Source organism: Eurosta solidaginis, chromosome 1, assembly GCF_040869045.1.
Source record: "Eurosta solidaginis isolate ZX-2024a chromosome 1, ASM4086904v1, whole genome shotgun sequence".
NCBI classification, from domain to species: domain Eukaryota; kingdom Metazoa; phylum Arthropoda; class Insecta; order Diptera; family Tephritidae; genus Eurosta; species Eurosta solidaginis.
The window spans coordinates 91,796,895-91,821,309 of NC_090319.1; the positions used below are offsets into that span (position 1 = coordinate 91,796,895).

Sequence of the window (24,415 nt, forward strand, 5' to 3'; positions counted from 1 at the left end):
TTTTCACGAAGAGTTTGCCGGGTTCATATTTATCAATTGAGTGAAGTTTCTTTTCGATACGTGGTCGTATAACATGATTCGGGCCCTGTTGTTTTAAACATTTTTTATAGTTTATTTTAAGATAAAGAGCACATGGCAATTCTACTTTTTCCAAGAAACAAATTGGTGTGCTCTTGAGAATGGGATAGTAAACCTAAAAGAAAAGAAACGCAAATTTCGGAAATTTGTTTAAAAAAATACCTTAATCTATTTTAATGTAACTCGCAATATATGGGCAAATAATGCTTGGGAATAGAAAAGGCCACTGAAAAAAAGGAAAGAGAAATAAAAAATTAGTGAAAAATCATATTTTAGCATGCCGTTTAATCACATACCAGAGTTGTAAAGGAATGCATTCCATTTGAAATAATTATTCCTTTGATTGCAGCCCCAGATGTTTGCAATACTTTTTGGTTAGTACGGAATAATGAATAAAAAATTTTAGTTAATATCCCTTTTTGCACTCCGAACTAGTTACTCCCTATTTTTTTATGGGTTGCATTCTTTGGACTGCAATAGTCGGAGGAATGCATTCCGCAATCGACACTGATGATGGCACAACGCCGAAACCAGTTTGTCTTGAAACCAAATTTTACAAAGGATGACGGAAAATCGTTCCAACATACATCATTCCGCAATCCTTTGCATTCCTTTTCAGTGCTATTATTCACTTGCGGAATGCTTTTAAATTTTAGTATTACTCATGAGAAATGCAATAAGGAATAAGTAGTCCGGACTATCGAAAAGGAATAAAAGCTGCAACCCCAAAGGGTCTCTCCACGAATTTAACATGACTTGACTGCATTCCGAGGTGATTGCATTTCTTAACAACTCTGTAACACACATATATTTTAGAAAGTTCGAAAGTACACAGTCGGGAACTAGGCTAGCCACGTATGGATTTTAAACTGACTTCTCAGCATCGAGTAGTTCGAATCGTATGTCTGAGTGGATACACTAGTATGAAGTATGAAGATTGGAGCTTTCGAGTTCAATACTTAGCTCCGAGGAGCTAGCTGATGAAGAAGTGAAATTCAGAAACATGTCCTAGTAACCATCGCCGTTTGTAAACTTTGTAATATTTCTCTATTATAAATAACCAAAAATAATTGTATAAAGCAATTTGAGCATGGCTCGCTAATTAAATGCAGATACTTTATATAAAGATAGGTTAGGTTTAACTGGTTGAATGCGAATGAATAGTGTAACCAGTTTTTGTTCGACGACCAAACGGCAAACTCCCAATCAGATGGCAGGACTTTCTAGGGCCTAGCTGAATTGCTGCCTCGAGATCTGACAATTCTGCCGCCACTAATAACTGGAGCTTTACCCGCGCGACCGCATAAAATGAACACAATACTCGCTAACCCGTTTTTCTGGACAGGCCGCACTGTTGTTGTTGTTGTAGAGATAAGATTACTCCCCGAAGGCTTTGGGGAGTGTCATCGATGTGATGGTCCTTTGCCGGATGCAGATCCGTTACGCTCCGGTAACACAGCACCATTAAGGTACTAGGCCGACCATCTCGGGAACGATTTATATGGCCACATTAAACCTTCAGGCCGTCCCTACCTCCTCACCCCCAAGTTCCATGAGGAGCTTTGGGGTCGCCCGAGCCTCGGCTGTTAATGAAACAGGATTCGCCACGGATAGGTGGGGTTGAAAATTGGGTTTGGAGAAGCTATATATTGCGCTGGCAACTTGAAAATGTTGCGCTACACAACCCCTTGAATCTTGTATTTTAGTTGCCTCTTACGACAGGCATACCTACCAGGGGTATATTCTAACCCCTGACCAGCTGGGGGCCCGAACTTGCTTCATCTGCTAACTTATAAGCATGTGACGCCAGAGGGCAGTGTCCAGCTAGTATGTCCATCATGAGCCTCAAGTCTTCCCTACGAGTTTCTGTTAACACAGCTAAAGCTTTTATTACTGCTTGGCTGTTAGAGAAGATAGATATACCTTGCCAGTTATGCACATTTATGACGGCAATTCAAATTGACGTAGACACCGGGTATAAGTGTTTCACAATAAAATAAAAAGGTATTAATATTGATAGAATTTACGTCTGATTCATGAGATATTTTTGTTTTCATTCACAGAAATACAAATAAAAAAAACTGTAAACTTTTTTTATTGCTTAAAATTTGCATTTTTGAAAAAAATGCTCGGGAGATTGTATAAGTTTTGGTCTTAATTGGCTACAAAAAATGATTTCTGATTCAAATAAATAAGTTAATTGAGGCACAACATGCTACAATTATTTGCATTTTATAGTGCCCACCTCTCGGTCGATATTTAACTAACTTTATTAGATCTGAGTAGGTGCTTTAAAAACGTAAAAGAACGCGTTTTATATAAAGTTTTCACAGAACTGCAGTCGACTCCCAGGCGGGCTCATTAGGGCAAAGTATGTACTTTTGTTAATAAAAAACAAAAGAAATTTTGTCAGCCCAAAAAATTAATAAAATCAACAAATAACAAACAATGTAAGCAACTGTGCAACGGTGTAGATATGTACATATATACCCAAGTGCCTTAATATTAAATACCAATTTTTTTTTATTTGACTCCTGCATCGTTGCATTTTTTATACATTCCAACAACAACTTAAACGCATATATGGCATGCACGAGTAGAATTTTGTATACAAATACCTACATACCATGACATATTTATGAAGCATACAATAACAAAATTATTATAATTTTTTGTGTCAATAAAACTCAGCCTAAAAACACAAATCGCTCCAATTACGGAAATTTTATAATAGACAATAAATTGATAAAGAAGAAGAATCGAAATATGAAGCTCTGCTAATAGATAAACCGCGCTATGCAATCATTAACTAGTCGTCTAACATACGAAAGCCGGCTAATAAGTTCGTAGCTCTGTGAAGTTGGCACCTATGTACATGTGCGAGTAATTCAAAAAAACCAAATATAATTCGTTTGTCCATCGTTTGTGTTTTGTTATAACGTTTTAACAAAAGGTGGAGAAACGAAAAATTTTCCTTAATAAACATGGAGAATTGATGGGCAAACGACGGACATACGATTTAGCACAATAAATCGAAACAAAAAATTTTGAGGTTTTTTCGAAAAAAAAAAAAATATTTTTGTTATAACTTTTTAACAAAAGGTGGACTAACAAAAATTTTTCCTGGACAAACGATGGAAAAAAGAATTTTTTAATTACTCGCAAATGGAGGTGCCACCTTCACACACGATTTTTTTAAATAACTTTTTAATAAAAGGTGGACAAACGAAAATTTTTCCTGGACAAACATGGAAAAACAGTGGACCAACGAATGAGATATGGTTTTTTTAATTACTCGTACATGTAGGTGCCAACTTCACAGAGATTAAGTTCGTTATCTAGGATGATTAACGTTATTCATTTTTTGTGACCAAGGCGAATCAATACAAGGTGATGGCAAAGCGAATTCATTCAATTCGCCGCGCAGGAGAATGTCAAATCAAAAGAAAATTTTCATTGATTTCGATAACTGACATATTTTTGTACAAGGCGTTGTAAGGAAAATAATCAAGAAGCAATCAGCTGTTGGGATAACAACACCTGGTACTGAATTCGCCTTCCTTCTCTTCTTCGTCCTATGATGGAGTAGGTAACGAAAAGGTGAATGAGTTGGCAAAGGAGGGTGCAACACTTAATGAGTCGACGATAGACGTCCCAATCCGCTTGGGAGATATCAAAAGGAGACAGGAGTTGCATATGATCCATGCAGCAGGAAAGGCGTGGACAAAAGCGCGGTGCTAAAAAATTTCTAAGATCATGTGCAAAGCCTACGATATTAGACTCACAAAGTGGCTCATATCTCTGAAGATAGAAGAGTTAAGGCTCACGATAGGCATACTGACTGGACAATGCCTTCAGGCGTCACATGCCTATTAGTTAGGCCCCGGCAGTAACAGCAAGTGCAGGAAGAACCGGTTGAGAACGTTCTGTATTCGTGTCCTGCGTTCGCCAGGTCAAGGCTCCAGCTATTAGGGGCGCCAGAGTTTCCAGATGTCGATGAAGCAGTTAAGCTGGGTCTTAGAAAACTGCTGGTATATATATGCCAAGAGGATGGAGTTATTCTATAAGGTATGTCTTGGCACCTGATTCGGGTTCTTTCGTTTGGTCATCAAACAAATTCGGGTAACACTATGGACACATTCAGTCTATGTGAGGTCTTTATTGACCGGCCAGTTCAACCTAACCTAACCTATGATGCGTTCGTAGTCGGATACACTAGGTTGATGATAAATATCAGAAGACATACAGAATGCTGTTGACCCAGAATACACCTTCATATGCTCACAATAGCCAGAAAATATAAGAAATAGAAAGCAAACAAAGGAAAATAAAAAAAAATTAAAATGAAAAGAAAGGAAAAGAAGAAATCGTTGCGGATTTGAGTTTTGAAATAAAAAAAGGAAGCTTCACATTTTTTTATTTGGATTGAGAATTATAAAGAAATTGAATAACTTGCCTTTTTGTCATTTTTAAAATCAAAAACAGAAGTGGTTTTGTTGCGAGTTGGGTGGCAATCCCATCGCAAAGCATCCGTCGGGCACTGTAATAGGAGCGAACATAAGTAAGGGAAGAAAAAGAAAGCAGCAGGAAAACCTCCACGAAAATCGAGGCAGGGGAGAAGGAAATGGAACCGTATTCATGTCAAAAACACAACCGGAACCTAACCCAGAACCGGAATCGGATCCACGTCCTTATCCTGAACTGGAATAAAAACCATACCCGAAAGTGGAACCAAACCCTTAACTGGTACTCAGGTGTTACAAAACCCGAAATTATATTGGAAACTGGCATCAAAACCAGAACCCAACCAAAACTATAGCTGTAGCTGAGGCCTAAAACGGCAGCAAACGCATGGCTGGAACGAAACTGAAGTCGGAGTATTTTTTGCTGTTAAACAAAATCTTGAAAGAATGAAACTAGAACTAAAGGCTCGAACAGAGAAAAAAACCTAAACCAGAAGAATGGAAAGAGAATGAAACCAAACAAGTATAAAACCAAACAAAGAACTAAATCGGGATCAGGACAGGGATTGGTACTGGAATAAAACTGAAACTAAATCTAGTTGGAAAACAAAGCTGGAATAGAGAACGAAACTAAATTCAGGACAAAACCAGGATCTCTAATTAAAACAGAGACAAAGAAGCCACTTGTATGTTATGCGCTTCCGATATGGGCGCCGTGCTTGAAATAAACACCATTGATGAAGCTGCGGGCCTGTCAAAAGAACGAGCCCAGAATTGCCATGGAATGTCTTCTTATTTTATCAGAAGACCATTTACACTGGGATTTGAGAATACTCTCCATAAAGGAGAGAAATGAAATGCTGAACAAACAGTTTCTGTTGGACATCTCAACATATTTCTGATTGAAGAAGCCTCGTCTCCCAGAGACATAAGGAGTCATCTCCGCAAACACTATGAAGAAATCCAGCAGACAAGAACTCAGCCTTTTGAGCAGAAAACAGCTCTCAGACTCAACATCTATGAGTCGGCAAAGTCTTATGGCGATAAATGCCCAGCGAATCCCGTTCCTTAGAATACTATACCCGAAACTCACATTTGAGGAAAGCAGACTTTCCATGACAACATCAGATGAAGCGGCTGTGGGAGTGACTCTGAACTCAAATTCAACAAACCGAAGGTCTGCAGAAAATTAGTGGCTCATTTCTGGGTCTAAAATTTGTCAACCTGTGTTATCTGCCACCCCTAGTACGTATGTCGATGGAACGCGCTATTCGGTCAATGTTTCAACAAGTTTCAATAGCGATACGTGAAATTTATTTCAATGCTCATGCTTTGACCTAATAATTTAGACTACTAAATTTGACACTTTATGGAAACAATATGCACTTCGATGCATTAATAGGTACATATAGACAAGTATATATGTCTGCATATAATTGGAGCCCAGCAAAGCACTGACATCTCTCTTATACCCGCCTGACACTCAAGTGCATTCAAATATTCTTACAAAACAAACGGTTGCATTTCTTTATTTTCATTTAACTACCGACTCACCTGCTCAGCCACCAATTGCAACAACTGTACCAAAGTCACAAAAAACATTACAATCAAACCGACTATCACCAAATCGGATGCTGTGTCTAATAGCGTTAGCATCATTTTTCAAAAAGAAAATGAGTAGATAAAAGATATTCAAATTTCTTTGGTAATTTAAGAACTTTTAATCTTCCGCTATTCGAATGCTTTCAATCCATTAATATGCGACGGTAGGAAATTTTATTATCTTGTTTTTGTTCCTGATTTTTTAAGTTTTTGATTTTGTTTCAATTCAATTCCAAATGCATCCGCCCTTTTGAACGCTTCAAATTTATATTAAGAATTTGTTTATCTTTTTTGTTTTGAAGTATTTTTTTTCATCTCATGTCATTCAAATTTTTTATGTCTTGTCTGCTTCTATTTAACTCTTGACTTACTCGAAAAACTTGTACCCATTTATTAACTCTAATCTGAACGAATGTGGTTGTTTGAATGTAAATTGTTTGTTAAGGAGGGAAATATGCGTAACGCATATTATTTTAGAATCCGAAGAGTTTACCTTCTTCCCTCCGCATATATTAGACATATACACATAAATGTATGTTGTTACAAAGATTTCGAAACAGGTGCATACATACAGCTATGTCCAACAAAATAGCAGCGTTATGTATTCAAAAGTTAAAGCAACGCCATGATTCAATTACTAGAGGTTTGTTCTCCAATCATGACAGAGCTTTGACACTGCCAAATTGAAAAATCTGGACGGGTTGCTTTAGGAAATAAGGAAAACGGGGAATAATTCAATCTTCTTCAGAGAAAATGGTAGTAGAAAAGTAGCTTTAGTAGTATATTAGTAGTGATAATAAATTTGTAAATGCCGAGAGGATTTGGAGGACTTAATTAATTTTCTGAATTTCGTGAATTGATAAAGAGTTATGTTGGTTTGGTCATTATTTCAGAATTTGTTTGAAGAGTGCCATACGCTAGAATTTTATTCAAAAATACACTATCTCAAAATTTGTTTCAAAAACTCCCTATATGAGCATAAGTTCAATGCATTTTGATGTGTTAATAAAAATCATTCTGAAATAAGGCGTTCTTCAATATAATTCTAATATAGGGTGTTTTTGTGACAAATCCTAAAAGGGAAATTTTTGAAAGTTATGTTGAGATAGGACGATTTTGAAAAGGCAGCCGAAATGAACTGACAAAAAAATTTTGATTCCGGCCTTGACTTTGACAGAAGGGTTAATTATTAATTATTAATAATTCTAATATAGGGTGTTTTTGTGACAAATCCTAAAAGCGAAATTTTTGAAAGTTATGTTGAGATAGGACGATTTTGAAAAGGCAGCCGCAATGAACTGACAAAAAAAATTTTGATTCCGGCCTTGACTTTGACAGAAGGGTTAAGCTTTTGTGCGGTCCTGCTACACAGGGAGTATTCACCTTTTTATTTTTATTGTATTATTTGTTTTATTGTATTCATGGAAGTGTTCCCGATAAACCATTAATTTAGAATATTCGGAACACGTTCTTCTGATACTACCTCACGAGATCCCAATATATCAAATAAGTATATACATAATATTCCAAATATAAACCGATTCCCCAAATTCTTAAATGGAGACGAATGTACCGAACATACGGAATAACATAATAACATGCTCAATGAGTACATTTAGTTATGTCATCTCCATTTTTTACTAATAACATTTTTACGTGTATCGGTTTACTAGTGGAGTTTTTGACCTTGAACGATGAATTTTGAATTGGTTTAGATTTCGTATGTTCATAGGTTTACAAAATGCACGATTCCTTGGTGACCGCACTTTTCATAAAACCTATGTTCAGCAACACTAATAGACTATGGCATAGTTAATAAATTCATCATAAAATCAAAGAAAAAAAAATATTCTAAGGAATTATGCAGTTCAGTACTTATTTGTAAACTGATTGCTTCCTATTTCTACTACTAATATTCTTCGAAAAATCGCAAAAAAACAACACCGGTAACGGATGTCAATTCGATTTGGGAGCAAAATGGCTGCAATTGTCAAAAAATATGTCAGTCGAGCAAACCTCTTGTGATTGAATCATGAAGCAAAGCCACATACGATTTTTGATGCAGCATTTGATGTGGATTGCATATATTTGTATGCAGAGCGACAAAGTGCGCATCACCAGCGCAATGTCGACATGAAAAAGTAGTAAACCTCCAACTTTTGTTGCAAGCAAAGTATTAGAAGAAGAATTTGACAAGTGTTTTGGTTATGGGTGCTATTTTTCCACTTGTTGGTACTTTTCTAACATTTTTCACAGTTAAGAACGACATTTTAACATATTATAACGAATTTGGGGGATTCCTGATTATTTTGCAGTTTCTGTTAACGTCTGAGTCTCTAATCTGTCGAATAAATAACTCAAATATTAAAAAATCGGTCTTTATTTAGACTACTTTTGGAGTAGTACTTCACAATTAAAATTACCGCGTGCTTCACTAAGCGTGTTAAAATCAAACTGATTACTGATTCCTCAGCTTGCGCTGCTTGTATAATCTCGGTTACCTCGTTCGCCCATTTCTCCTAAGGTCTAGTCGTTTCACGAACATGCCTTCTAGATCAGTTTTATGTTATTTAGCTAAGTACATGTATATCCGTAGTTAATGTTTTTCTTCTAGCTATATGGCATGCGTATGTGTGAGTAACAGCTTCTCCTTTGTCTGCTGACTACATATGTGTATGTGAAGTAATCTCTTCGCTTCGAGCTGCTGATTATGTGTGTGGAATATTCTTCGCTGCCTTGTACATAAGTGTGATGCTTGCTGTTTTTGTTGTTGTGATTATTTACTAACATTATAGTGATGTAAATATTCGCCATAATATGAATAGGAAACAAAATATGTTAGCAAGTATTTTTTTTTTTTGTAAAGTAAGAATATTTATAACATTAATTCGCGAAATTCTTTATGTGAATGGTCAAGCCGAAATAAGTTTCAACTGCTAAGTTTGAAGTTCTTTTATATTCACAAATGCTATATCCTGCGCGCTTGTAACGATGTTCGCTTTTGCATCAAAACACATGAACAAGAGAAATTTTATTGTGAGGCGGCCATTAAATGCCTAAAACAGATGTGCAGAACTGCTGCGCGTAGAAATTTGAAACATAAAGCACATGTGACGCTGCATACCATGTAGAACACTGTATTCTTTGTTGAAACTAAATTTCACTACGCAGCATCTGTATTCGAAATGGAAAAACCACTATTTTGAAAGACTGAGGAAAGCTTCTCGAGCGTATTGTTATTGAGCGCCTATAGCAGACCCTGGAAAGATCAGATGGCTTGTGAAATGATCAGTTCGTATCTCGAAAATGAAGATCCATGATGTAATACAAACAGTTGTCAATATAACCCGCGAAGGCATAACATGAGGTTAAGGTAAATGGAAGGTCTATGCACTGACTACTTTGGATATTAGAAATGCTTTTAACACTGCGAGCTGGATGCAGATAATGTTGGCGTTAGAAACTTCGGTATACCTGTTTACCTACGCAGAATAATTGGTAATTATTTTAACGACAGAGTACTCCTATTTGATACGGATGTGGGACAAAGAAAGTACAACATCACCGGTGGTGCCCCTTAGGGAGCTGTTCTAGATGCAGCGCTATGGAATGGGATATATGACGGTGTGCTAAAAGTCGACCTTCTCGGAGGCAATCAGTAAACTCGGACTCAACTGCAGTTTCACCGTGTGATTCGCGGTTCGAATCTCGGTGAAACCTTTGATAACATTACGAAATTGCCTGATGATGATTACGTGGCGGTTTTCGAAATGGTACCATCGCAATATGCCAGTAAATGTTTCTTTCTTTCTTATCAGTTTCTCTCAGAAAAACATAATAATTGAATATTTGATTATTATAAGCCGGTGTTAAACTCATGAATTCTTAAATAAACTATTAATATAGTCGTAGGATTCGGGAGGATCCCTTTTGTCCACACTGTCCCGCCGAACTGCAAAACGCAGACTACGTAGTGTTTCATTGCTCGCGTTTCCACAGCGAAAAACTCAATTAAAACAGATACATAAGAAAAACAGTAAACGACTAAGCGTGGTATTGGAAGGGTCGCTACGTACATACATATGCGCATTCATAATTTGGTACACCTATTTTCCTGTGTGCAGCCGTATGTGCCCACCTCTATGCATACGATCCCATGTATTCAGACAAACAATTCAAAATTCCATCTGCATCCGTTCTTTCGCCTCTTTTAATGAAATACAGACAGGTGCTTACATACATTCACATATAGATGTACAAAGTTGGTTATCTGTAATGGCGCAATCAAAGTTAAATACTTGGCACTACTTGAGGTACCAAATTTAAGGTGCACTTGGATCCACATTGCATATGCACTTACTTATGTATGTACATATTTATGTGTCATCTATGACTTAACAACCTCCTTTCTTGCTTTGTAAATGCCTCGACTCAAAACCTCCCTACTTTCATTCCGTCCGCTAATTTAAAAAGAAATAGAAACAAGACAAAACATACTTATGTAAGAAATTTTAAATTGACTTTTTGTTTTTATTTATATTTGTAATCGCTACCTGCCTTCCTTTTCACATATAGATAATCTTAAATATATGTACATAATCGTGCATAGACCCCTACGTGAATGCCCTGCGGGGAAATCAATAACTAGTTATACAATTTCTGGTTTAGAACAGGACGTAAAACACCAAATTAGTATTTGTTCGATAGTAACTAGATTTTTTATAGTTAAAAAACCCACAGTTAAAACATTTCGAATTTTCGCATGGCTCAGAACTATCTTGAAAAGGGGATAAAGTCGTATTAGAAGCAACATGTAAATGTTCAGTCTGGTTCGGGACCCATTGAAATAGTACCAACGAGAGAACTAGATATAAACTGGGAATTTGTACACTAACTAGTTCGGAACTATAGAAAAAGTGCAAATAAGAGAAATAGTTCTATTAGTGAAAGTTTGTATCTAGTTTGGAACTACAGAAAACGTTTTGCAGAGGCGAAATTTTCCACAGGACATAACTATATTAAAATCGCCAGTTGAAAGCATGCAGAAGAGATAGAGGATGGACTAGTAGTGGTTCCGAATGTTCTAGAAGCGCACCAGTTTTGAACTAGAGATTTTCCCCACAGGTTGTGTACGTACTTAGTAGAAGGAGGAAATAATTCTTTATGTAGGTTTACCCTCTAACGGAAATTGGACGCTAAAATTGCCGCTAAATGCGATTAAATTATTATTATATATAATTCTCATCACAGCCAATTCATTTGGCGGAATGACTCGGTGTTTCCCCAATAAAATGCTTTCATATCCGAAAACCAAATAGATTATTGCTGGCGTGATGGGTGAATCTAACACTTCGTGTTCCTTTCCCCTTCGTTAAAGACATATCCATACAACTCTTCATACCCTTCCCTGTATTAATAGCCGTGTTTTTTACACGTATATACGTATACGTTTGCGGGTAAAAAAAAACGCTTATCCTCACTTAGATAATGTTTAGGAGACCCATCTAGCGGCAACTAGCTACAGAACATGTTGTACCGGAGACACACATATCTGGTGGTGGTCATAGTGTATAACCTATAGCCGAATGGGGTTGCGGAGAATAATGGACACACACCATTTGTGGAGGTAGTACATAGAGGTGAAACATAGACACATATTTCAGTGTATCTGAGTATAATGCGTATTGAAATTTAGGATTAATAACATTTTCCTGAGCATGGCTTGAAATTGACTTCATAACGTCGACCAACAAAATAATTAGGTTGGTCTCAAGAAATCATAAAAAACGTAGAAAGTGTTCCAATTTAATGTAAAAAGTTTTCTACAACAAAATATTCTCGCAACAACAAAATATTCAACACAAACTGGCGAAATGTGGTTCTCATAAAGCGATAGGGACACTCCAGGAAAGTTTTCGGGAGAGGTGTCGATGTTGCTCGTCTGCATTTAGATCCGGTACGTTCCGGCCATGTCACCCTTCCCAGAGAACCGTCTGCTAAATATGTATAAGATACTTTTATATTTGTAATAGTATTCTCCTCGGATAGGTTAGGCTGACAATTGAGTTGGGAAAGCTGTCAAGCTATAAAACTTTGTATTACGCTTAACAACTGTTTCAACTCCCCTCAACGCGTTAGTCCTGCACGAAAATTACTTAAGATGTTAGTCATGCACTCAAACAAACTGTGTAGTCTTCCCCGCTAATATTGAAAAGCGTTAATCTTCTATAAGACCGGCGATATAATGAAGTTACAGAGGGGAATAATAGATAATGCTATATGGCAACTATGTGATGCAAGAGCTCCGAATCTGATCCCGGAACCATTGAATCCGAATACTCAGTCTGATTCACAGTTGTGGCTAGCTACCGTATTGTATTTCAGGCGCAAGTCTATGCAATAACAACTTCCGATGGAGAATGCCCCAGATGAGGTTTAGTCTAGGTGTGCATCTATATTATGTAGTATGTCCATGCAGCCATATGTGAGCGTTGCTGCTCGAAAATGACCCAACTTGCGCCACAATTCACTTGAGTTACTTCTTGCCTCAGAGTTATGATCTGAGAACCAAAACCAATTGCTAAATTTTACTTTACTTAGATGATAGGGTAGGCTACTTTATCATTGTGAGCCTGTATGTTCTGTCGGCCTAAATTATCGAGTGCGGTTGATATTCTTTTTAATGAAAGTATGAAGAATTTGTCAGTCAATCTACAACTTTCTAAATGACTCGTTTGACAGTAACTCATGAAATCTTTGGGTATGCTTCGGTGAAGCAGCAAGCAGGTATTTGATCTTGTGAACTGGATGATGAAACGCCGGTTCACATTCTCTGAAAATATACACTTCCAACAACGTAGAGGCGGTTAGCGGCAGCTTCGGTGGTGTTACCCTTAATCCGCTTGTGATATCGAGTACAACGCCTGAGGAAGAACTTAAGCTTTTAAAATGGTTTGTTAAAATCTTACTGAAGGTTACAATGCATAAAGTCTTAATAAGAATGTGAATAATTTTGTCTATGTACACACCTGAAGCTTCGTTGAAATAGCACAGTTGCAGCAAGAAGATCTGAAAACAAGTAAACAGATATTACTTAGTAAACTTTAATTATTTTCCTGTTAATTCATTAATTAAAATTTAAAACTAAAATTCTAAGTAATCGCTTGTTTTTTTATTTGAGATAAAGATACACATCTGTGAAGGACTGCTCCACACCCCCTGCGGGTAAGGTATTCGAATATAACCGCGGATGATAACGCGAAAGGGGGCAATGCGGGCACGTGCCTCGCTTGCGTGACCTTATGACGGTCAATAAAAACTTTAACACGAGGAGCAGGATAAACCAGTTGTGACCTGTATGAATAATGTATCGCTTGATGCTTGTATATAAGTCTCACCTCCTGCACTTGGGATTTGCCCCCTAGTGCGAGATTCGCGGGGGCTATGGTATGTTGGCTTTTTCCATAATGCGGGGGAATTCCCTTTTAGGGAAGTTGACAATATACCATTCTCTTCGGAGTAATGCGGTCTTCTTCATTAGAAAGTTGGCAATAAAGTTTTTCCATTCCTAAATAGTTTGGTGTATCCCGGATGTAAGTTGTGATCGCAGATGCTTATCGTTTGCAGATAACAGTTGATAATTGTAAGAGTGGGTTTGTGCTTAGTCTTTCTTTTGAAATGTTTTGAAACTGCGTTAGGCTTTGCTGAACATTTGGCATCGCAACTTAAGTAAGGGTGATTAGTAGCTAAGGAGCCCCTTATCCTACAGCGAACGGACATTTCAATTCGATGTGGCTGGAAGTCTATAAACACACGCGCCCCTTAATTTTCCTGCAGGTTTTCCTGTTGCTTAGAAAAGGTTGTTTACATCCCTCAGAACTTGTATTAAAGTTGTGGAATTGTATTATGTATCTGGCGGTGTTCCAAGCGTCAGAGCTAATGCAGCGAATTATTTTTGCTTAGAATGGAATGGTAATGAAACTCAAGGTGGAGTTGCCTTGCAACCGGATTGCATTATCCTTAAAATGGTAAGTAGCTTTAATAAAATCCGTATCTTACCAAGGTAAGACCCTGTGATTGTACACCCGATTACAAGCTAATTTGGTACCAACGATTCGGTTACGAAGTGTACCGATATATGAATGGATTGTGTGATACGTGGTGTCGAAAACCATGGTGGAATCACCAGGTGAAATAAATAAAAAAAAGACAGAAGATGTACGCTATCTGAAACGGTAGGGAGGTATTTTCAACGGTCAGAAAATATAGAAATAGGATTAGAAAAATAAATACGTTGCTACGATAGCCATTGCAGCATATCAGTGTCACCCAACGCCAATGCAAAAGGGGATACACAGGATCAGTGCGACTTTATATTACTTTTGGCATCGAATAAAAATAAAAAACTTAAACTGTGATGAGCAGTAAAATTTAATAATTAGACGCATAACTGACCTCAACTTCAACTGCAGTTGAAGCTTTCATCGAAAAACCGGACATAAAAGGGAGAGGTGTTATCCATTATTTGAACTGTAGTAACTTTGCGCACTTAGGTTTCGAGTTTGATGAAAAGTTTTACAGTCAGACTTGGAACTTATCGTAATACTTTTAAATGTGTTTCCATCCCTAAAAATCCATTGTTCTTTAAATCTGCTCTGTTGATTTTGTCGTTGAGAGTCGGAGTAAAACATATGCCCTTCTAATATATCATACAACCTAGATCAGAAGAATCCCCAAAAGCACTTGACAGTTGAATTCATGATGTATTACTAATGTAACCAAGCTATTATTTACTAAAATATGCCACGGGATAGAACCAGAAGATGCTGATCCGATCGAGCCGGATTCATATATTCTAAATTACAATCCATAACTGTAACATTCCTCTTATCTTCGTGGTCTGATTTTTAGGCAAAAAAACAACAGTGAGTTACAATTTTTTGTAAGTACATTTAGAAATTAAGGTGTAATACAATAACTTTTGTGTTCTTGAACATTTCTCGAAAGTCTCCAGTAGCGCTGCACAGACGAAAATCCTTGTTGGATAAGACGTGAATACAAATAGTTGTTTTAACAAAGACCTGTTTCAATTTTTTTGGAACAAATTAAACATTCATAATTAAATCCAGTAAAGTTCCATCGATATTCACCTACTGGGTTACTCCTGAAAAATGCAAAAAAGCAACACTTTTTCGGAGACAACATTGGTGAAAAATTTTCAGATAGCCGAATGACAAAACAAAGAAGAATTTAGAGTGAAACAATTGACGGCTTACTTCACCTGCATGGCTCAGTTATATGGTTGGCTCATCTCATCAGCTGATTTTATTTTTGTCATTGCATGGTCGATAGGATTGTCAAAAGGAGATGGCAAACTAAAAAAAAACCAACACATTGGCAACATTTTCTTACAAAATACAAAAACTGCTAAGTTTTATGTTTTCATGCCATTCCATTCGCATAACACCAACACACAGATTTTGACAATCTGAACTAACATATTTTGTTTTTGTACAGATGAGCCAACCATATAGTTGAACCATACTTCATCTGGTTATTTCACCACATAAAAAAATCAGCCAAGATCCCGCATTCCGGAATTGTTGTATTTGTAATGGAATTTGAAAAAAAAGTTTGATAACGTAGCGCTTTTGAAGTTTTTCGATTTATTACATTTCTCTCATATTTCGCTACCAGTGTTCGGAGTATTTAAAACTGTTACCTGAGTAAACGACTACGGAGTAAAAATAAAATTTTCGTAGTCTATTTTTTTTCTTTTTAGAAAGCGGGCGAACAACTAACATCAAATTGATTTGGTGGCTTGGCAATCCCTTCGATTCTGTTTTCGTCATGAAAAGTTTCTCAGCAAAAAAGTTATCTGTCTTTTCAGATGCACATGGAGTCGGCCTAAAACGTGAAGGATTACCAAAAACACAACATTCTGGAAGAAAAGTAGGCTCTATCTCCCCGGATATTTATCGCGAAAAATACTATTATTATTTTCGGTTTATCATACATTTTTCATACTCTTTTAATGACAAAAGGTTTCATTCTGTAGGAATGATAATTGCGACCTGGTAACTGACGTACAGAGGCGAAGATTTGGTATAAGATAAAGAAGCAAAAAAAGTGGGTCTTGCAGTAAATGTGGACAACCCGAACTACTTGCTGTCATCGTGGCCTTTGTAGCCACGTCCCTGTTGACGGATATAAATTGGAGACTTTGAAGCATTTCGTCTATTTGGGAAGCAGCATTAAAAGCAAAAACAGTGTCGGCCTAGAAATTGAACGGAGAATAACTCTTGACAACAAATGCTTATTTAAGCAATTGAAAAGTAAAGTCTCGACGAACAAAATTCTCGCTCTACAAGTCACTTATCATAACTGTACTGATGTATGGCTCGGAATAATGGTAGGTGTCGAGAGAAGATGAGATGGCTCTTGGAGTATTTGAGAGAAAAGTTCTCCGGAGGATTTATAGTCCTATCCGTGATGTCGACGGCGAGTATCGAAGGAGGTATAATGATGAGCTATATGAGCTTTTCGCAGATATGAAGATAGTGCAGCGAATAAAAACAAAAGCTTCGCTAGCTAGGTCATGTTATGAGGAAATAGAAGACCTTCACTGAGTTTGGAGAGACAGTTAGAGGAAGCTTTGACCTCGCTTGGTGCTCCCAATTGGCGATTGTTATCGCAAAACAGGGTTAGCTGACCTCACTGACTCAAAGTACTTCATTTTTATATAAAACTTGAAGAAGAGCAGTATGTTGAATTTAGGCAGGATTTACAAATCGCGTCCGGACACATTTTTTGCTTGCATTTTACTCCTATTCTGATTCCATACGAAAAATGTGAACAAACATTCTTAAGACACGAACAATCATTTCGTCCAATTGTCACTTGTAAACAATCAGCTTTTCATACGTACATATGCATTGAAAACTTCAACCAAAAGATATTAGGCAGTAATACTACTTAGTTTTCAACTTGACCCAAATAAATCTTTAATATAAAAAATGTAGTAGGAGGTAAGAGCGGAGGAAAACACTCCGATTGGAATAAAGTCTGAACACTGCGTCAGCAATAAAACATGATGTCAAAAGCGCGACGTCATGTCGAGAAATTTATTTCCCAGCCAACTATGATTTTTTTGCTCTCTCATTTTTTAATGCGGGATCTCACCATGTCGAAAACTAGATTTTTTTTCCTTCTGATTTTTTCAATAAATATTTAGACTATAAAAATTCAACGTTCAAAAAAATTTGAATGATTCTTATACAAATTTTTTCGAACTTAAAAAAAATTTATAAATTTAAGCATTCGTTGTTTGCAAATTTTTTTAAGTTATGCAAATTTTTGCGTTATGGGCCGGTTTCGATATTTTTAGTGTTGCAAAAAATTATACAATATTTTTTTTAAAGTTCGGAAAAAATACTCCCAGAACCATTCAAACTTTTTTTGTGCGTTGATATTTGATGATCTAAATATTTATTAGTGGCCGCCGTGATGTGATGGTAGCGTGCTCCGCCTACTACACTGAAGATCCTGTGTTCACGCCCCGGACAAAGTAACATTAAAATTCTAGAAACAAGTTTTTTCAATTAGAAAAAATTATCGAAATTCGTTCATATTTCAGTCACTCCTTTTGCACAGGTAATGTAGCCTACAATTACAACATGTTCACCAACTTTGGCGGATGTTGAGAATATCAAGTTTTTCGCGTGGAACACTTGACGTCAAAATCCCCAATTACGTATTGTTATGAATAATATCTTTTAAAATAACCATTGAGAGTATAATTTCAAGCTTATTTGTGCTCGCATTTCGGTAAACAGTCGCCATCTGTTTTAGCGAATTTAAATTTTGTTTACCTCGTCAGGCGCCACGTAATTAAAGAAATTCTCAAATTAGACCACAACTAACAAGTTTTTAATTTCGTTAGCTTTCGTTGATAAAGTCCACGTAATTAATTGCATGGTAATTAATTTACCTGTTTTTTGCTTTTTATTATTTTAATAGTTAGAGTTAAAAAAACTCAAGACTTTTACTCTTTTAATGAGCTCCGGCTATAAAAAAAAAAAACAAAGCTCGTTTAGTATAGGCCTTTCACCTATGTATGCAGTCTTGATAAAATTTGACACCAGCTTCGAATTTTGTTAAAGCTTAATTAAGTAAGAACATATATGTATTAGGGTGGCCCTTAATAAGCGTGAAAGCGATTTTAGTTTCGATTAATGCGTATCGGACATGGGTCCAATTTTAAAATCCGATTTGGAGATTAAGACCCACTTGCAGAGCGGTAAGGTATCTTTTTAACTTGTGAGCTTAAACTTATACATTTTTGACAAATTTTAATATTAACTTTGATTTAAAGAGACATCCCACACAGCATTTAGATGATAAATTTTTGAACTTTCCTTCATATCAATACAATTTGACTACTCCTTTCGAATAAATACTGAGTTTTCATACAGTTGAACAAAATAAATAATAAAATAAGATTACTTTTAATGATCAAAAACTGAAAATCATTTTTCGATCACTTTTTGAAATAATTTTCGAATAACTTTGATGAATAAATTTTAAGATTTTATAAAAATGAACATAGAGGATAATAAAACTTGTTTGCTTTTGATAATCAATAACTGAGAACAATTTTTCAATCACAATTTGGAATCATTTTTGAATTTAATTTCTTTAACTTCGGTGATCAAAAATTTAAAAATCATTTTTCAATCAACTTTCTTAATATTTGCAGACTACCTTTCTTGAATAAATGATGAATTTTTTACTTGTTAAAACTATACTTCTCATTGAAAACTTGATTTTTCTTAATTAGCTCACAATTTTTCAATCATAAAATCCAAAAAAATTACAAATATACAACACATATTCAAGATTAAAAGTAATATAAGTTCTGCTGCTAACCTAAGATGTCTTCTAGCATTTCCCTAGATGCGTCTTCCCAGAAAAGACATACTGGATGGAACCGATGTACGGAAGTTGTAAGCTGTTTAACCGCTGGTAAGTTAAGCTTGATCGACATGCCTGGACCCGGCTTCAACATCCTCCATGAGCTATGGTTGTCGAAAACATCTAGTTATATTTAAAGAATGATATGAGACATAGTAAAATCGTGATTTTTAAAGTGACATCGTTACCATGATCTAAGATGTGTGTGTACAACGGTCAAGTTAATTACTACCTGCGGTTCAAAAAGCTTACTTCCGAGCTTCCAGATGCTTTCACCCCCTGATGAAATATGATCTTTATATAGTATTTAGTTATGTATTAGTATGATGGAAAAATTAATCACAATCTTATTCACAAATGATTCCAAACCATCATATAATATGATTGAAAAATGTTCTTAAATGTGATCAAAAAATGACTGTGAAAAGTAATCAAATGTTATTCCAAAAGAAGTAAAGTACAATCTTACAGTAATATCAAGTATGATAAAAAGATGAATAAAACGTGTTTCGAAATATGAATTATAAATGATTATTCAAGAATAATCACATTTATGGTACATTTTTCTCCCGACGATACGTTATTTTGCGAACAGAAAATGCTTTTAAATTTGAACGTTTTTAATCATCTTGGGGTATGATATTTGAATATTTTTTTATCAAAATTTTCAAAAAATGCTGGCTGGGATCTTGCTGTTCTGCAAGTAGGCTTAAAAAAAATTTAAATAATTCAGTCCGTACTAAAATTTAGATGTGACATACATATCTATACATATATTCAACTGAGGTTTTATCCATTATGAATACCAGATACAATAAATAATTCTAATTGATTTAGATGCTATAGGGAAATCTGAGCGTAAACCACCGTGCGACTTGCCTTAACCATCTTCAATCGGAATCAGGACATATATTACATCATTTATTGTGGTATTACCCACTGAAAAGCTGCTCCTAAAACTTCGGTCATTCGTTGTTTAAGGAACATTTAACGAAGCATCTTTAAGCGTAAAGGATTTTTTTTCATAATTGCTGCATATGGGAACAACTTTTCGCAACCCTAATCAAATTTGGTTTGGAGACAAACAGATTTTGGCTTATCGCCGTATTCAGTGCAATTTTTGGTTCTCAAGATCTATCTCGTTCTATACATCTATCTCGATTATCTTATAATATCTTATTAAGTAGTACAGCTAAGTAAAGGAACATTGAAAGTATGAGAAGCCCTGTAATGGGACCTACGAGAATCTTCACTCGAAAGCAATATTCGATAGAAATTTCATTTCGAACCGTTTCGGGGAATCAAAAGGCTTAAGGCTCCATTACTGATACTTAGCATAGACTTGACTTGGCTTGCGAACTGTCACTTACAGTTCTGTTAAATGAACATTGCATGTTACTGATTACTCAAAACTTAACTTGACTTAGAAGTCTGTTGAATTTTGATTTTCTATGTAAGTTCTAAGTGACGTTTACATTTTGAGATGCCATTTGTTTGTTTCCATTTCATTTTGACATTTTGTCATACAAATTGACATTTATTTAAAAATAAATTTCAACGCTGATTATGATGCCAGATTTTATGCGCCAAGTGGAGTATAATCGTGGCTAAGTTGCCAAGTTTACGCCAAGTCAAGTCAAGTCTATGCTAAGTATCAGTAATGGGGGCTTTAGTTTATACGTTTTGTTTTGTTGATTTTCGGGCAGGGTGGAACGATTTTCCGTCATCCCTTGTCAAATTTGATTTGTAGATAACCCCGTTTCGCCGTGACGCTGTCATCAGTTTCATATTTTGTTCTCGACACTGATGTTGGTGCAACGCCAAAACCGGTTTGTCTCCAAACCTAATTAATTAAAGATTATGTAAAGCCTTGCCTTCCCCTATATTAGGTGCCCTCCTAAGATGTACAGCACATAATATTTTATAGTTTTAATTAAATAAATTCTGTGGTCACAAGTCATAACAGCCTAAGACTAAAATCAAGCTATTGAAAGGGTTGTAGAAAAACGCTTTAAATCAGTAGTTAAAACATGGATCGTTATTAATTTTGAAAACCTTTAATCGTTAGGTTTATCTAGCAGAGATAATATGCCATCAAAAATTTATTTGTGAATCATCCCTTCTTTACTTAGGTGATTATGCCATGTGACCACAAAATGCATGATTTTTCGTAAAATTTCTGTTTACATATAACTCTTTTAATCTAAATCTTTTAATCTTTTCTAAGACAAGAAAAATACACAGCAGTTGACCTAAGAGTGCCACCACTTTAACGTAGAATATTTAAATTTGGCGGCTGCCGTGGAATGGTGGTAGAGTGATCCGCCTATCTCACCAAAGATCCTGGGTTCACACCTCGGGCAAAGCAGCATCAAAATTTTAGAAACAAGTTTTTTCAATTAGAAGAAACCTAGTGGGGTCGGCCCTCGGCAATGTTCGGCAACCACTCCGATTGTATTTCTGCCATGAAAAAGCTTTTCAGTGAAAACGCATCCGCCTTGTAGATGGCTTTTGGAGCCGGCATAAAACATGCAGGTCCCGTCCCGCCAATTTGTAGGAAAAATTAAAAGGAGCACGATGCAAATTGGAAGAGAAGCTCGGCCTAAAATCTTTTCTGAGGTTATCGCACCTTACATTTATAAATTTTTTTTAATTGGTTTAAATTTTTGTTATGGGTTTTTCCAATTGTGGAATTCCTAAAACACCACAGCTGCGTACAAAGAATGGAAAAGAAAAAACTCATAAAATTAAAGATATTCAATACTAATATCTTTTTTAGCTCAATGCAAACCGAAATCATTTTTTATTTAGTTTTTGTTTGTCTGTTTTGTATAAATTGGAATACGTATGTACATATGAACATTAGGCCGACTTATTTGAAAACAAGCATCTCCAAATGTTCTTATGGTGCCGCAAACTTAAACCTGAACATTCCTGCAATGCTCTGAATAATTTTTTCGAAGTAAAGGGCCCAGGGCCTAGCCTAAAATATTTTTCAACAATCTTGTTTACTACATCATTTCAAAGGTACTTTGTTTTACTCGTCGTAAATATTTAAAGTTCTCATACCGTTCCAGAGCATAAGGGAAACGGTCCTGCTGAAAAAATGAGAGACAGCCACGCAAAGTGACAGTTTTGCGCTACAGGTTTAATGACTTCCTCTAATCGGTTGGTAATCCGATCCACAGCGGGGAAGTTGGGAGCTAAACTTGTACCAACAGCGCATAAGTCTGAATCTTTTACAACTGAACCGATTTTGAACGCATTCTAAAAGTTTGCAAAGGGAGGGGGGGGGGGGGGGGGGGTTTAAAAAGAGAATTTGCCATTTTCAATTTCAGTTGAAAGTACGGCGAGGGAACAGAATAAGAACTAGTAAGTAGTACCGTCTCTTAAGCGTAAGTTCTGCGCTCGATATGGTGCTATTCGCTGCATGGACTGCAATATAGAGTAGAACGTATACAGAAGGTGTTCCTCAAATTCGTCTCATTGAGAAGGGTTGTAGCTTGGGTGACCAAGGAAATAATGATGCTTACAACTTCTGAAAGGGCTAATGGTCCAAGTGTTGGCCTGAAATATTAAGCTATTTATAAGAAGCCTTGGATATCAGACGCCTTGTGACCCTTCGTACTTTAGGTGCAAACAAATAAGCACCCAGACATGGTCTATATTTAGGGAAGTTAGGTTAGGTTGAACTGGCCGGTCCATGAGTACCTCACATAGACTGAATATTTTCGGAGAAACTTTCTGATAAATGCCATTGTTGGTGTGCAAACGTCTTCGCTTGCGGTATGTATGTATAAGCCTAATGTCTAGAAGTGGTATGCTTTAAGGAAATGCACGTGTAGGGTAGGGACAGGTCATAATGTTATGCTGTATGAATGCAGAATTTAAGTGTAGGGTAAGACCTAGTTTAATATAACGAGATTATATTCATTGCTGTACTTAACTCCTAATAGTTGTCGAATTTTTTTGATAGAAAAAGTTTTACCCTAGAGTGCAATATCTAAATAGAAGCACAAAATAAAAGAGCAACGTGAAAATTTGACAGAAAGTAATTTAGTTTCCAGGGATGGAACATATAAAAATGCGTAAATTTTCTATTAATGATTTATAGTAGATTAAGGCATTACACGTGGTCTAAGGGTAGTCGTAACAAGAGGGGTCGTATGCAAAATTGGTGATACAGAATGCACATAAGTATAGGGCAATTGGAAGCGTAATGTGTGGGAGTGGTGAGAAGAAGGAAGAATGAGAAACCAAAACCATAAACTGGCGGAATGTAATGAACTGCTTGTTATCAATAACAACTGTAATCGACAAAATAACGGTATTTTATTGACGAGTTATTGCTTTTTTATCGAAGTTTTATATATTTCGTAACTATAAAAAACATAACCCGTGTTTTTTTTACACGCGTATACGTTTACGTGTGCGCGTAAAAAAACGCTTATCCTATCTAGACTCATCTAGCGGCAACAAGCTACACAACATGTTGTACCGAAAAGCGCAGACTCAAACCTCTGGTGGCCATAGTCTATAACCTATAGCTGAATCGGTTGCGGTGAATAGTGGGCACACACCATTTGTTGAGTTGATACATAGAATTAGTGTACAGGTGAAACATACACACATATTTCAGTTAAATCTGAGCATAATGCGTATTGAAATTTAGTAGTACTAATTTTATGTGTATTTGTTATCGAAAAGTTATGGGAAAGGTATCGATTTTTTATCGAACAAATATGGTATGTTATGGAAAAATTACCCATTTGTCACAAACAAGTTTTCGTTGTGTGATATTTATGTGTTATCGATAAGTTATCGATTTGTTTGCGAAAAGTTATTAATTTGTTAATTGAAACATATAGATTTGTTAGAAATAATAAATACATTTGTTATCGAATTGTTATCGGAGTTAAACAGATTTGTTATCAACGACTTATCGGTTTGTAGTCGGCATGCTATCGATTTATTATCGGTGTGCTATCGAAGTGTTCCCGTGTGCTATCGACAAGTTATCGGATTGTTATCGATGACAATGTTCAAACAAATATTGATAACACTTCAATAAAGAAATCCTTTAAGGGTTCAAAAAACATTCTGAAGAAATCCTATACCAATCCCACATACACTGTTGCAAGAAATATGTGTAATTTTGCCGTACTGTGTTATTAGGATGTTGGACATACTGTTTCATAGATAATAATAAATAAATAAAATTAGAAATTGTCATATAATGGCGCTGCGAAGGTTTGTAGAAGCATCAAACTTCAATCCCGTAAAAACTGTTGAAAAGTTGG

The 24,415-nt window shown here is 36.1% G+C and overlaps 1 protein-coding gene across 8 annotated transcripts in view; it reads right to left on the reverse strand.

Annotated features, from left to right (window-relative positions):
• Positions 1-24,415, reverse strand: part of LOC137236454 (serine-rich adhesin for platelets) — a 344,342-nt gene that overhangs the window by 208,629 nt on the left and 111,298 nt on the right. For 7 of the 8 annotated variants that reach the window (XM_067759064.1, XM_067759067.1, XM_067759069.1 and 4 more), the window contains one exon: positions 13,172-13,211. The gene's annotated coding sequence lies outside the window, so the exon portion shown is untranslated. Of the gene's footprint in view, positions 1-240; positions 305-13,171; positions 13,212-24,415 lie in introns of those variants that run through there. The other variant, XM_067759063.1, reaches the window with a different exon arrangement.